The sequence below is a fragment of the Cupressus sempervirens genome, chromosome 8 (genome assembly GCF_028749045.1).
Source record: "Cupressus sempervirens isolate cs-2001-9-10 chromosome 8, ASM2874904v1, whole genome shotgun sequence".
In the NCBI taxonomy this organism is placed as follows: Eukaryota; Viridiplantae; Streptophyta; class Pinopsida; order Cupressales; family Cupressaceae; genus Cupressus; species Cupressus sempervirens.
Window position 1 is genome coordinate 699,434,696 of NC_143125.1, and position 16,664 is coordinate 699,451,359.

Here is a 16,664-nt window from a genome sequence, read left to right on the forward strand (position 1 = left end):
ATTAGACCTTGTGGCAGGATTAACTCGCATTGGACTAACAATGGATATTGGTAGGGTTTCATTGCGGGAGAAAAAGATTGAGGTAGAGGAGAGGAAAAAGGGACTAACAAGTTATTAGCACAAAGAACACGTGTAGGAAGGATAGCCACGATGGCTATGTGTGTTAGGTGTAGTAAAAGCACATTTACTGAAATTTTTCCAATATAGTATAAGTAAGGGAGCACAAGACTAATTCTTGTCACGAATTGGATTGTGGTGATGTGTTATGTAATACAACCCCTTTTTTTTGAAATTTTTTGACTGGAAAATAACATGAATGCAACTTCCTCCTCACTTTTTGATTACACAGTTTCTGAGATGGGCAAGTTGAGAGCATACAGTACTAAAATGATATAATTAGACTAAAATGATACAACTTGAAGGAAACGCGCTAGGTGGCAAGCCAGGCAATGCCACTTATTCAGTGGCGTGCTTATGCAATGTATGGGGAATAAACAAAATTGTAATTTAAAAATAAAAAACTAATAAAATAATTTGGCAATAGCCTTTTATCGATAAAAAAACAAGATAACCTCACATAAATAAACAGTATATTTTCAGCAGATAATATACCATAAATAACCATACATAAATAAGCAATATATTCTCAGCAGACAGTGTTCCATATTTCCACATATTTACACCATCCAAGCATACCATTGTTTCTATGTTTCAATGTTCTACCCTTCACACTGTTCCTTTTACTCAATCGTTTGACTCCTGCAGTTACCTGCTGGTCTCCAGACTGTTGTCTACTTTCTTTTCTTCTCTATTCTTATTTCAGATCGTTCCTTGTATGTCTGCTCTAAATCTACTCTAGATCTCCTCTACTTCTTCTTTCCCCCATTTCTTTTGATCCTCCTTATCCTTTATATCTTTCCATGTGAGGGAGAGGTCAAACCTCTTCATCATGTCTTCATTTTGGCAGGAGTTGCGACCCTTCATAATCATCCCTCTTTCAAAGAGTCGCAATCCATTGTAATTGTAAACCGTTTGGAGAGTCATAACCCTTCATAATCATAACCCTTTTGAAGAGTTACAACCTTCATAATTACAACCCTTTCTAAAAGCCACAACCCTTTATAATTATTAACCTTTCAAATTCACAACCCTATCGAAGAGTCAAACCCTCATAGTCACAACCTTTTTGAATAGTTGCAATCGTTTACCTTTTGAAAGCTATTCTTCCATTTCCCTTATTGCCTCTTAAATTCTTATGCTCTGCTCTTTCTTCCTCCTTCCCCATTTTCCTCAAATGAATTTCTCATCTTTCTACCTCTCATTTGAGGGAGACACAGCTTTTGCATTCATGCCTTTTGACCTTTTGTTTAACTTAACTAATGTTTAATTATTTTTTGTATTATTCTTTTATATTTTTAAATTTAATTATCATTATTTATTATTTAATCCCATTTCGAGAAGGGCACTTGACAATCTGCATGAGCAATATTTGATGGATCCAATGAAGACTCAAGCCCATCAAACTTCTCTAAATGACCTTCATGATCTTGTAACTGTCAAATAGTTATATCATGTGGAGTGAACTCAATTACCTTTCTATTCCCAATATGACGATTCTGATGTAGGGACAGAGCATCCATTGAAATATCAGGAAAAAGAGGAGCATCCTCAATGCAACCATCCTACATCCGAATGGAACTTTTCCCCAAAATTGGAAGCTGTGGAATTTGTCAACAGTTAACAACTATAGTCTTCGAGGTGTATGACACCCCTGAATTGAGAATCCATCTGTTTGTAGATGAATGCAAAGCTCCTGCAGAAAGAGCTTGCTCTTTTCCTATTGAAGAAGACATAAGATCTGAAATATTATGTCTCCTCATTGCTTCCTTTCAAGTTTCAAGGCCTCTAGCGTCTTGAAACAATGAGACTCCTGTGAGCATCACACAGAGTGCGCTTCACCCCTGTGAGCATCACCTAGATCCAATGAGTGCTAAGTGTTCCATTTATTCTCATGAGAGATGGATTCATGTTTAATCACTACTCATGAAACATGGGTCTATGAGTTTGACTTGAAATCACACAGTTAAATCTTGATAGCAATATCACACAATGAGACTCATCATGCCCAAATATGTCAGAAATTGAATAAGGATATCCTTTCTTCTTCTTGGACCTGATGGAAAATTCTCCTAAGTTGGAAGAAGTAGGAGGTGGAGCAGACTCAATACCTGAAGGAGACTCTATCATAGGCTTCCTTTATCCTTTCCTTGACCATTGGAAAGACGAGCCATTAATATTTCGCTCTTAGAACTAATACATTTATCCATTTTAACCAACTTGGCCTATTCCCTACAAAGACCTTCAAAAAAAAAATCAAAGTTTGGCATCATATGATCTTTCCCCAAGGCATTTGTAGTGGAATTTAAAGTAGATGAAAACACTTGGTAAGGACCTCTTAAATTTGACAAAATCAAGAAGATACATTGATCATCAGTTTTATCATGCCAAGATCCTTTCAATAACGACAATAGCAAGTTGAACTATACAAGATAATCCTGAATAGTAGGATAATTCATCTAGAGAGAGTGATGTCAAGTTTGTCTCTGGTTGTGAGATTCAAAACTGATTGACTTGACCATTTCCTGAATTTTGTCCCAAATTTGTTTAGGTGTTTTGCACATCACAATACAAAACAACAAATTATTAGACATACACAATCCTATGAGCCCCATGGCTTCATCTAGCTTGTTTCTATATAATTCAAATTAGTTGGTGAATTAAGTTTGTTTTTAATTCAACATCTGTCAAAGACCTTAAAATTGCTGTAATCCTATTTTTAGTTCCCATTTTTGATAATTGTGTTGGGTGAGGAACTCAATAGTTATTTGTTCAGTCATGATTAGCAGAAGAATAGCAAGAGAACAAAGACAAGATGGAAGTTAAATTGTACCTTATATCCTCCAGACTCTATTAAATATGTATTTGCAACCCCTCCAACAAATTACAATGAACAAGTTTTGTAATTTATATAGGTGACAAGCTCAAAGCATCCATTCATGACATGATGATTTTTACAATTAAAAAAATATTGCTTGTCAGATCAGTCAATAGTGATGGAAGTATTGTCATTGATGTCAAAGGGTTTTCACGAGCATGTACAAAACTAAAGTGTTAGCATAATCAATGGAAAAGGGAAAAAGAAGAAGTTATCATTAATATGAAAAATCAATTGAAGAAATTTGTATGAATAGCTGAGAGAGGGATTAAATAAGCAGTGACTACAGTTAAGAAGTTCCATTGACTGGATAATATAAGGATCATTCTTGTGTTTCTGATGGGAGTAATGAGCCTGAAGATGGAATTAATCTATCTGAAACATACAATGTTTTCTGAAGATGTCAATAGCCTCGTATATTCAGAAACACCATTCAAATGAAAGTCTAGCAAATAAAGGATTCCATGTCAGCGACTGATGGAAATCTTAGATTGATGGCAAATATAGATATACAGCATCCATATTTTTATTCTATTGTCTCCAAATAAATAATATGGAAAGCTGCCATAAAGAAAAGACATCATCATACAAATGGAAATGATTCACATTGTGGTTATAGTTGTTCAATACTATCAACACAGAGATACAAGGAAGGCAAACAGTAGCAATATAAAAATAGGCACTACCTAAAGTTTATCAAATAAAGATGATGGTCATCTAATTCAGACATGGCAAAAAAACAGAGGATGATGACTTCCACAATGAAGCAATCAACATGTCATGTGATGAAGAAGATTAATTAACAGCAGAGACTAAGATTGTGTAACCTGCCGATGATAACACAAATGAAAAATATACATCGAAGCATCCTTAAGACTATTGATATACATATGCATAACAAATACAAAATTAGATAAGATCACCATTTGTTTGCTAAGTCAGTGTTGTGTTTGACGGCAGCAGAAGTATTATCATTGGGTTGAATCAACAGTTTGTTATATCATTACAAACAAAATGAAGTACATGGGACATCGAATATCAAAGACATGAGCACAAGGTGACATCAGTATTCAAGACAATACTAGATTTAAAATTAAGTCCAATAATGCATAAGTCAGAAATCTGTTTGCTAAAGCCAAATGATTAAACAAGTGTCACACAGTAGCATTAGAGAAGAAATCTGGGCAGCAATTATGACACCGAACTTCTAACGTGTTAAAGACGAAGAGCAAGAGAATTCACCATGGCATATTAAGTCAATGAAAACATATTTGGTGGTAGATGTAATCAGCAGTGACCATTCACTATGGAAGAAAGTATATTTGAAGTAATTAGTCATCGTGGGTTTCAGTCTGTGACAAGCCACGATTTATATCTATCGTATATGTATGTGATTCAGAAAAATATGATCACAAGAATTATCAGGGGGTCTTTGTCTGCATGACAGGTCAAAATTGATAAAACCATACACTTAAGCAATAAAAGGTTTGTATGTGGTGATAATAGCGAGGAAGAACTTCTAGGTAATACAAGGTTCCCATTAATCTTCAGCAGAGGTCATGATTAGCAGGTCAAATAAAAGCCAGGCGAATGAATAAATTGAATCAGTCGTTCAAGTAAGCAGACAATTTACGGCATCTACAGAATGTTGAAATGAAACCATCAAAACAACAATATAATATATATTGTTTACCAAAGACAGCATACAAGAATAAAGTTAATTAAGTGTAATTAAAAGTAAGCTTATAATAAAATAAAAAGTGTTATTTATATGTGAAGAGATGTGTCTTTATATTCTAAGAGGCATGATCATGATAAGTGAAAGATATATATATAGATAGATAGATAGATAGAGAGAAAGAGAGATTGCAATTGGAGAAAGCAAGAAAAAAAGAGTCAGTGGTGAATATGAATGTAAAAAGAAAGGGTAGAGAAGATCGAAGGAATATGATAAACAGTATATAAGGAATATAAAAAGGTGTGCAAGAGGAATACAAAAAGTGTGTAGAAGAGAGAGTATATGGATCAGCTAGTTGAGTAAATGAGTGTAGAGAAGCAGAAGTGAGCAGTGGCTAAAGAACACACACACGCGCGCACATGAACACACACGCACATGCACACGCGCACGCGAACACACACACGCACAGAGAGAGAGAGAGATTGCAATTGGAGAAAGCAAGAAAAAAAGAGTCAGTGGTGAATATGAATGTAAAAAGAAAGGTTAGAGAAGACCGAAGGAATATGATAAACAGTATATAAGGAATATAAAAAGGTGTGCAAGAGGAATACAAAATGTGTGTAGAAGAGAGAATATATGGATCAGCTTGTTGAGTAAATGAGAGTAGAGAAGCAGAAGTGAGTAGTGACTAAAGAACACACACACACACACAAACACACAAACACAGATTTATTAAATCTGATATAAATCAGAATAATAATAAGAAAATTATATATTCAAATAGAAAAAGAGAGAAGAGTAAACTTGTAAAGTGAAGATTCATATATATCAGAATTTGTTGTGTAATAAAAATATATTATATAATCAGATTTCTAATTTGACATATATTAATTAAAGATATAAATGAAAGTGTGAGAAGAAAAATTGGCTGAGTTCAAAGTTAAAGGATTTTCACAGTCTCCATCATCAATTGAAGCAAGCAACATAGTCAAGGTGGAAAAGCAGTTTAAGTGCAGTGGGTTGGTGCTTACAAAGACAGCAGTGGGAGTTGGTGCTTCCAATGGGTCAAAGCCCGCGAAGTGTGTGAGTGGGAGCTTCTAGTGAGTCAGTGCACATAAACATAGAAGGGCGTAGCCTCTAGTAGATTGGAGCTTACAAACCATTGCAAAAGAACAATTTATATAAGAAAACATTTATTTGCCATGGTTTTCTCCCGCATCGGGTTTCCATGTAAAACCTTGTGTTGTTGTGTTCATGTGCATAATTGTTCATTTCAACATTTGAAGTTAAGTGTTTGGATAAAAGTTTTAAATTGACAAATTTGTTATTATACTGATTCACCCCCCACTCTTAGTATAATCATGTGCTCTTCAAAAAGAAGTTACAAGAAAATTCCTTCCAATTTGTTGAGTGATTCTGAAAAAATGTTTTTCACATTCTGACTTCATATGTAAAAGTTATGCTAATCTCAAGAAATACATGCAAAATATTCCTTTGGGTTGGTAAAACTAGAAAAAATGTCAAAATCTGCAGAAAACACTTGCATCTCAATGATGTTTGTCACACCAAGTTCCCAATTGTCAATGATTACTTGTTTGCCAAAATCTGACATCTGTAGCATAAGTTATAGTAATTTGAGAAAAAAGCCGTCTAGTTGAGAAAAATTGCTTTTTCTCAGCCTCCTGGGATTGAGTGTTGGTCATCACACAACGTAGGGTGTAGATGTCGGTGCAAATTTATGGTTTAAATTTGACAGAGAAATGATTGCTTGTCATCAATAATTAGCTAAGTCACAAGGATTGAATTCAGTTCGAGTTCGTTGATCACAATATTGGGATGAAGTTCAGAAAGGGTAAAAATTTGAAAAAAATCTACATTAAATTTACCTTATATAAATTTACATATCTTTAAATATAAATAATATTATTCACAAGATTGTCATAGTATGCTAAATAATTTATCTAACTCAATATTTTAAAAAAATAAATTTATAATATATTAAATAACAATATTATATTAAATATCATAAAATTCGGATTAAGTTTGGATAGAGTAAAACTTTGTTGAAATTCGAATTTCATGGATGAAATTTGATGCATCTTGTAACTTAGATGGACAGTTGTAATGGTCATTGTTTGTTGCCGGTTGTATTGGTGTTTGGCTGATCCCTGGCAGTTTTGTCTCCACTTTCTGTTATTGACTTATTCACTGCTGGTGGCCTGTAGATTGGCAGCCATAGCCATCGGGGTTGGTTTTGTAGAGGTCCTTTGTGGCCTTCATACTGCTCAGACACTTAAAACTGTCGTATGACCTATGTTGAGAGGGTTGTATGACATCATTGACAAACAAATTGCCTCATAAATGCCCAATATCAAATATAAACAAATGAATAGTCAAAATTCAATTATTTGTGTATGACCTATGTTGAGAGGGTTGTATGACATCATTGACAAACAAATTGCCTCATAAATGCCCAATATCAAATATAAACAAATGTATAGTCAAAATTCAATTATTTGTGTATGACCTATGTTGAGAGGGTTGTATGACAGCATTGACAAACAAATTGCCTCATAAATGCCCAATATCAAATATAAACAAATGTATAGTCAAAATTCAATTATTTGCCTCCTTAATGCAATGACAAGGTCCATTTGTGTTAAAAATCCTCCAATAAAGAGCTGTTCACCTAGTCTAAGCCTCAATTTCTCATTTGCTCGTGTCATACGGTGGTCAATTTTAGTGAAACAAAAGCCAAATCAAACTTTCTCGATACTTTTAGACATGTTGGAATAGTGTAAAATGTTGCCACTATGGCTGAAATGGGTGCAACCTGATATCACCAAAATACATGCAATAAAAGAGCAACAGATCTTGATAATTCTTTTTTGATTCTCAGATAGAAGAGAATAGCAGATTGTTTATTGTATAGTGTAAAAGGATACTTATCGCATGTAGTACCGTAAGATATAACACAAAACAGATGCTATATGACTATGCTCATTACAATGATGCCCCAAAGTTCCTTTTGGACGGTGTACATATACTTTCCCGAAGGGGTGACTCAACTGTCACGCGCTTGTTCAGATACTATTCTACCTATCGGCTACAATATAGAATTTACCGACAACACAGACATGAATCTACAAGATCACACAACTCAAATAGTTAGAGAAAAATACTTGCTGGAAAAAGATCTTTAGATTGTAAAGGGGATTGCCAATTGAGATTTTCAATCAGAAACTCCCAATAATCTCCATCCACACAAGAGAGAAGTGACAAAAGATGCAATTCTAGTATAATATGAATACAATACTCAAAAAACACTTAAGATGCTTGTTACAACATGCAAGAGGAGCTTTGCTAATATAGGCAAGACCTAGGAAGGCATAGGATTAGGACAAGAGTCAATGCTATGCAATGATAAAAAAATACGTATTCTAGGTGTACTCTAGAAGCTACCTGAATAATCTATAGTAGTAGGCTTGAGTAGGTCATAAAAGGGAACCAATTAGGGAATAACCCTTTTCATGCCAACAACTAGAACATATGAAGTAAAGTTATATTTATACCATATGGTCTTTGAGAATAAATGATTAACTATGAACCATGTACTTTGTTTGACATAGGATTTGTTCAAATTTTTCGAGTCATTCTCTCAAGTTTCCTTAATATTAAATGGCTACCTATTTTATCTCATATTCCCTATTTCTCTTCATTGAATATTTGTAGCTTCAATATAATTGTACCTTGATGAAAATACGTCATAGTCTTCAATTTGCCAGTGAAACATGTTATGAAGGTGTTAATGCGAGTTTTATTCCACTACAACATTTAGAACAAACACTCAATGTTTCAAAGTGAAACAATAAGTACTCAGTTCTCTCTTGAATAGGTCACTTCATATGCTAAGCTTGCAAAGTAAGATCATGAAATGACTTCAAGGTTCCTTTAGTTGTGGACTTTTACTCAATTTTAATGATGTGATATGCTGGTTCACAAAGGGACTTTTTGTATTCATTCAATGGATATTAACTTTACATAACCTCTTCAAACTTTTCCAATCAAATAACTTGCAAGGAAATAAAAGCTATCTAACTCTAAGAATGTAAGACAATGTTGATGATGGGGTGAGACTCTAATCAATCATTGCTTCTGCAAATCAATTAGGCATAGGAGGGTACTAGCTGTTAAGGTTGTAGTGATTTGATCTATGATACATTGTTCTTATTGGTAAATCATCACTGGTAAATCATCATTTCCTATATATACTTATCCATGTTAAATTATATATATATATATATATATATATATATATATATATATATATATTGTGTTATACATATTATTATTAATGAAATGATGATTAAACGATAGAGACATGTCTCTCCTTAATATTTATATGAGATTCAAACTTGCATTGTGAACACACCTATAACAACGGCAATTTTAGTACATCTGCAGTGATCCTGATAATTTATCATGGTATTTGAGTGCAGGTCATCAGTTCGAGTCCCTCAAGTCCTTTGGCTCTTTGTTTGCGTAGGCTTGGCTTATCAACATGGTATGTAGTAGGTGCAAATACCACATGATTAATAGTTGTATCCAGCTCCATAGTGTGGGGGTTGTTGGCGTAGCGACTATATCCCCAATGAGCCCTCTCCACCACTAGCACATGGTTTTGGTGTAATGGCAAAATCTGTTTGGTATCAGAGCCAGGTTCCTTCTATAAAGCCTAAACAGCTTGAAGGTAGATATACTGAACACTGTTAAATATGAAAGAAGAATAATCAACAAGAAAAAAAGGATATTTTTTCCATTTATAAATTGCAGAGTGTTATAACACATTTGGTACAGGGAATGCATCAAGCATAATTCCTACAGCAAGATCGGAGAAGATAGAACAATGAAGAAGACTAGCATAGTGCCTTCAAATTGAGTTTCTTCAGGCAGCAGGAGCTAACAGTCCACAAAATCTGCAAGGGGCAGATAAGAAAAACATACAAAATGAGTGGAGAAAGTCAAGGATGCAATAAGGGAATTGATATACAGTGGGCAAGATGAATATATGGGTTGTTTATTATCAATGACATGAAATACAGATCAATATTTATAACCTTCTGACAAGATATGCTACAAAGCAGCGACAATAAATAGTAAGGATAGATAATATACAATGGAGCATATTATATCATACATATGAGTAAAAAGCAATTTGATGTTTTATGAATGCTGCGATAATATGAGTCTCACAACAGCAATAGATGTGGAGAAAACAAGTCTGAATTCAAAGCTTCCTTGCTCATTCCTGTTGATCTTCATTCAGATAAGAAGAGTATGCAAATACTGAGAAAGCAACGATTAATTCAAAGACAACTATGAATAGACAAAGACAAAACAACGATAAATACAAAGATAAGGATGAAGTATGCCTGAAGATACACATCAGTGATGGTGCTATTTTTTTAGGGCTACACGGACAATCAAATACAATTGAAAACGTTTAAAAGGATTATTCAGTATATAGCATACGCTAAAAGTCAAGAACCTATTTGGGTCGAAATATCTACAGCAATATGACTATGAAGATCATGATAGAGCTATGTTGCCGTCCAGTTTAGAAAATGAAAATAAATTGTGACAAGAGCATCTTCAGTGATATATGGCGGCAAAGATGTTTGAAGACTGATTATTTTGACAAAGTTAGATTGAGTGCTATGACCCACGTCACAGTGAAATACTATCAATAACATAGCCTTGCCCTTTGGTTTTGATTCATAATTGAACTCATGAGAAGAACAATCTGATTTGGAGCAAAGTAAACTTTGAGATAAACTTATTGTGTTCCATTCTGGAAATAAACAAAGAGCAATTGACATATTTTATTATCAATTGTTAATTAAAATATAATTATTATTTTCATAACTTTTGGAGTCTAAAGGTGCAAACTTCTATAAGAGATGTATTTTTGCATAGAATATATACAAGGAGGATCATATAAAACTATAAACACATAACAGGAGCAGAGAATCTAAAATCTACTATTTGGAGAGAACCAACATGTCATCATAATAGGGAACATGGCAACTCCAATCTTTTACTGATGGACTGCAGATGATTAGGAATATACTCCCACAATATTTGGTAATGGATAAGTGCCCAGCAATTTAGACTTTGACAGGAATAAACTAAGAACACACAATAATTTCTTCCTGCTACCATTCTTCAAAATAATGATAGTAAGTGGATTAGTGATTAATGAGAAAATCTAATAAGAAAACATCATGAGTTTTGGGTTTGCTAAATCGATCGAAGGGGTGACCGCTGGATAAGAGTCTTTGGGAGAGACCACAACTTAAATCTCTAATCAACAACTTGAATATATGTATTTTGGTTGAGAGGGGAAATATTGAAGCCATAACAAAAGATTGTCATCCTTGGAAAAGATTGGTTCTACTCATAGCAAGGAAAAATAATTATTATGGACTGTTGAAATAATGTTTACTTTAGTGACTAAGATTCCTATCACTTAGCAATTCGTGCATTTCTAATGCTTAGCACTAATTTAAGTGACATGCGAAACAATGTTGTTCCTTAGTATGGAGCAATATAACACTTGACACAACAATTATGAGAGTCATATTGGTGTCGCTAACAGAGACGTTTAGCAACATCATGACAACATACTATTGTGCCATTGGACATTATTTCAAGACATGTTCACTCGCTATAACGGATCACAAATACAAGCGACAAATGATCTTGGAGGAGAATCCATTAGAATGATTTATTGTATTTTGATGGTTGTTGGTTTTGCATACTAAAGAAATGGTTAATATATATGAAGTTGGCCATCTAATTTCTAATTGCAATCCAAAATAGATATTGGGTGTTATTTATTTGTAAGAATTCTCTTCATAGAGGTAAGTTAGTAATTTCTACAAATATCGTTGGCTGAGAATTCTACAAGGCAAATCATAGCTTGCCAAAGAAGGACCAAATTGAATTTCTGAAGAAAGACAAATACTCAAAAGAAAGAAGCAAATTACATTATAAAGAAATGGAGATGAATGAAAGATTGAGGACACCATGCACTTATACAATCCTTATGTGAAGGAGATCATTGAGTTCATAAAGTTTTCAGATGCATACCTTCTTGGCACAAAGTTATAGGAGATAATGTTGCAAGCATTAAGGAAGTAAAGGTGAAGCTGCGTATAAGTGGGCTTATCATGAATACAAGCCTTGTAGTATATTCAAAGGATTCCATTAAACACATGCACATTTGGTATGATAACCATCACCATAATTTAATTAAAGATACACAGATCAGACACAAGACTGAAGTGGATCCAGGAATATAATACTAAGATGATATCTCTTCATATACTTGAGAGTATAATGTGTTCTACAAATCCTCCCTAGCTAAAAGGGAGTGTTAAGGTTGTAGCTTCTGTGGGATTGATTCCATCTGAGGTACATTGTTCTTATTGGTAAATCATCATTTTCTATATATACTTATCCATGTAAATAATATATATTATTGTTTATAATATATTATATATTATATATATATTGTTATACATATTATTATTTTTGTTAATATATTATTATTAAATAAATGATGATTAAACCATAGAGAGACATGTCTCTTCCTCGCATATTTATATGAGATTCAAATCTGCATTTGGAACACACCTATAATAATGGCTTAGTACATTTGCAGCAATCTTGATAATTTAACACTAGCTTCTATGGATGCAAGAACAATTATCACATTGTTAGTACTCATTCAAATACCCTACGAAGGCACAACTAAATGAAAATCTCCAATAGAAGTTTTACACTTGCAATTTAGGCCTAGACTAACCTTACGCCTTTACTTAGAATCAACCTTTAACAAAAGGTGTGGACACTACCTTCACCATTAATCACCATTCAACAAAATCTTTTATCCAATCTACTTCTACTTCTACTTAAGATGAAATAAAATCTAATATAAGTGAGAAATTGAAGAAACCACACAACACTTGAACACAACATTAAGTAATCCACCATGAAGACCAGCAGTGAACCCTCAATTACTTTGGTAGCATTATGATGTAATGGACACCCAGGAATGCCCAAAAGTTGAACCAACTGCTGAAATTATATTAATTCTAAAAATGCTGCAATCAAGTACAAAGAGATGTATTCCAAAGGCCAAACCATAAGGGAATGACGTCTAGAATGTTACAATAGAGAATGAACGTCCTCTATTGCCAAAAGAAGGGAGTGTGATTCACACATCCAAGCTCTTATCAAATGCAAGTTATAATCATCCGATACAATAATCCCATGCTAAACAATGAGACTCTCACCCCTATTTATCCTATTCCTTCACCCTTCTAGAAAGAACTAAAACATTAATTAATTGCAAGTGCTAGAAGCTTCCTCCTTCCAATAATTAATGCATTCTCTAGAAATCCCTCCCTAGCAATAATTAATTAAATGACGAGAGGCTTCCGTCCTTCTAATAATTAATACATACCCTAGAAGCTACTCCCTTGTAATTAATAATTAAATTAATTAAATACAAAGTCACCTTTAAATTGAATGACTTTATAAGAAATTAATTTAATTTCTTCTTATCCTCCACTTAGACTTTGGAGAACGTGAAAGCTAAAACATGGGATCATTACATATGACAACAATTCGATCAAGTCTTCTCCTAATCTACAGTACTTCTACTAGTAGCTAACTCGTTAATGTCTAACTTTCTAACTTCTTTACAAATGAGAAAACCTTGGCCTTTTATAGTTATTAAATTACAATGAAGGACCAAGATCTATTCAAGATCAAGGGCCAAGATTAATCCTTAGTACTTACAAACCGCAATTACGGTTACCACCCTTCTAACTAATTACATGAAGGCACCATTTTGTGGGCGAATGAGAAAATTACAATGACCTTGAAAATGAGTGAGAAAATGGCACACTTTGCATGATATGATTGAATATGCCGGTAACTGGAATTTTCCGATTGTTAGAAGATAAGTAGGTGCCACCTCATCACCCTCATCTTGTAGACTTGATCAGTCCTTTGGTGATGTGAAAATATTTCTTGATACTCAACATTCCCAAATTGCTTCATCTTCTCAATTTTTCTCCTTCATTCTTGGAAATCTTCTCATTACCGTCACTTGACTTTGCTTGCACTTGTAAACACGATGTCTCTTTTGATTCTTCTTGAAGTGATGAAATCTTCATGCACTGGGATCATTCAAAATAAACTTGGAATTCTGAAGGAAATACAAGTTGATGAAAAAATTCTTCTGTTCTTTCTTTAACTCCATCTTGATCTTGATCTTCGAGATTGTGCTTGGATGATCTGAATTGACTATCTTTCTCACTTGAAGTCCTCAAGCTTAACCTTGCCATGATTTTGTTGCCTACTGTGCCCTTCTTGCAAAACAAGAGAACAATGCATTAAGTTCATTAAAAGATGAAAGAAATCTGAATGCTTTTACAGAATAAAATTGCATCAAATTAAAATGAAAGGTCCTTGATCATGGATTCTCTTTAGTTTTGAAACAAACTACTCTTTCCTCTTGCAAATCCTTGAAATGTTATTATGTGAAAATCTGGAAAAATACATGGTTTTACAACATAATATACCCAGATTTTAGTCTTTCTCCACCTTTCATTCTCGAATCTTGAAAAGAAATCTGCCTTTCAAGAAGATTTTATTCTTCCCTTATGTTGATTTGTTGCTCCTCATTTTATGAATCACTTTGTAGCCATAATGTAGGTGACTATGTAGTTTGTTTGATGGTGAAAATGATCTCCCACGTCTCTCTTTATATAGGTGATGATCCATTTTAAAATGTACATCTCCCAAAAGGCTGACTTGACTTTGGAAAAGATTTAATTTTAATTCACTTCCTTTTATCACAAAGTTGTCATTTTTCTTTCTCTTAAATCCAAGATTGGAAAGAATTGAGTCTTGGGCGCCTTGGTCGTAAAATTTTCTAAAGTGTAGTTTTTTAATTTAGAGAAAAATCTTGGGCAGAATTCCACTAATAAGAGGAATCCCTCCAAGATACCTCTTGGCTTCCCATTGCTCCTTTTTCACTTAAAATCCCCTTGCTCAAATTATAATTGATCAAATTTTGCAAGGAAATTTATGATGAAAGGTGGAGATTTTGGAATTCCTAGAGGGGAATCATGAGAATCTGAGGAATTATGCCATTTTCAGTCCATGTTGGCTTCACCCAACCTCAACATTTGTACTTAAAAATTGCTCCGTTGTCATCATTTAGCCTCTTCTTCATCAAATTTTTCTCTCAACACTTGGTCACCGAATTTGCATCTAAATTGCTCTTACAGGGGCAGAGTTTTCAAGATTAGAGGAATAATGACGGGCACAATTCCTAGGATTAGAGGAATTCATCCATTCTCTCATGCTTCCTTTTTTGCCCAATTCCATTAAACCTTATCTTCTTTTTTCAGTCGCTTATCAACTTGGGTATTTACCTTCATAGAAGAGGTTGATGTTCATATGTGATGTCTTGATTTTGGCGAGCTCCTACAGTTAATTGAGTCATTTCATCATAGCGATCCTCGTGAGCTGATAGTGAGATTTGAGGGTCTCAGTTGTGGACTTACTATTTTTAATAGTGTAAATTGATTAGTTGCCATATTTGGTAGTGCAGATGGTGGCATTGGCAGTTGGTCATCACTTGCGTTTGGATGAGGATAATTATTGTGTGAGCCCATATTTATTGATTAATTATTAAGTTTACATTATTGTCTGGCTGTTTATTATATTTAATGTTATAAAATGATGTTGTGTTAATGAAGCTTCTTAAGTGGAGTTATGTTTGGGAAAATGTGAGCTCATTGTGAAGGAAAAAGTATTTGGTTTATTATTTTTCTTTTGTTGCCTGTGAAGATTTTCTGAGGTTGAATTATAAGGTTTTGAAGCTGATTGTGCTTTCTGCAGCTGAGGTGTTGTGGTTAAGTTTGAGAACTATTATTGTGAATTATCTTCTATGTCTATATTCTCTGTTGCTTTGAAAGAAGACTTTGGTGCTGAGGGGTTGTGACTAAGCTGGGAATTCTGGAATTTTTTATGATTGGTGTTTAGATTTGTTGCTGAAGTATAACTAAATGTAGGATTCTTCTCTACTATCCTCATTGTATCTGAGAAGTCAATATATGGTGAAGAAAATTGCCATTATTTGGAGGAATAATTGGAGTTTCTGTGGTTAATGCATACCTATGTTTGCACATGGGAGATGCCTGTGCTGGTTTAGAGGTTGTTGTTTATCATTAAGGCAGCCTTGGGGTTTGTTTGTGGCTTGTGCTCACTTCTATTTGACCTGCGATCAGTACTCTTGGGCCTGTGAGCTTTTTATAGGCTATGCGTTGCCATAGAGAGGCCTGTGATCTTCCAATCTGGGCTTGCAATCATTTTGTTGTGGCTGTGATTCCTCGGCTAAGCCCTGTGTTCAAGTTGGAGGGCCTACAACATCAATTTAGAGGCTTGAGGTGGAGTCTCGAAGGCCAAGTTTTGTTTCCAAAGAGCTACAATTTGTGGGCAGGCTATTAAAGTTAAGGAAATTTCCTTATTGTGCCAAATCCAGGTTCATTATTTATTGAATGTATTTTCCACTTCATAGTTTGCAAAAATCGGGTTCCATGTTTGATGTATGTAATTTCCAATTCATAGTAGCTTAATGTATTGGCACAATTCAATTTCTTTTTGGATAGATTGCACAATTTGACTTTTGGTATCTAGTGTTCAGTTACCATTTAATTCCAACATTACCATTGAATGCATTTAATTTGCAAAAAAGCATACATACCCAGAAAAATAGAAAGAAAATACATTCCAAAACATCATGTACAGTTATAACAAAGTTGTGCGCCAAGTGTTTGACGAAATGTCAAACCATTAACTTATGAAGGAAATTGATGTTTAATTACGTTGTCACTTGTTGCAGGACAT

At 34.0% G+C, this 16,664-nt stretch overlaps 1 protein-coding gene across 1 annotated transcript in view; it reads left to right on the forward strand.

Annotated features, from left to right (window-relative positions):
• LOC149544373 (D-xylose-proton symporter-like 2) overlaps window positions 1-16,664 on the forward strand; it is a 205,550-nt gene that overhangs the window by 30,447 nt on the left and 158,439 nt on the right. The window lies entirely within an intron of this gene.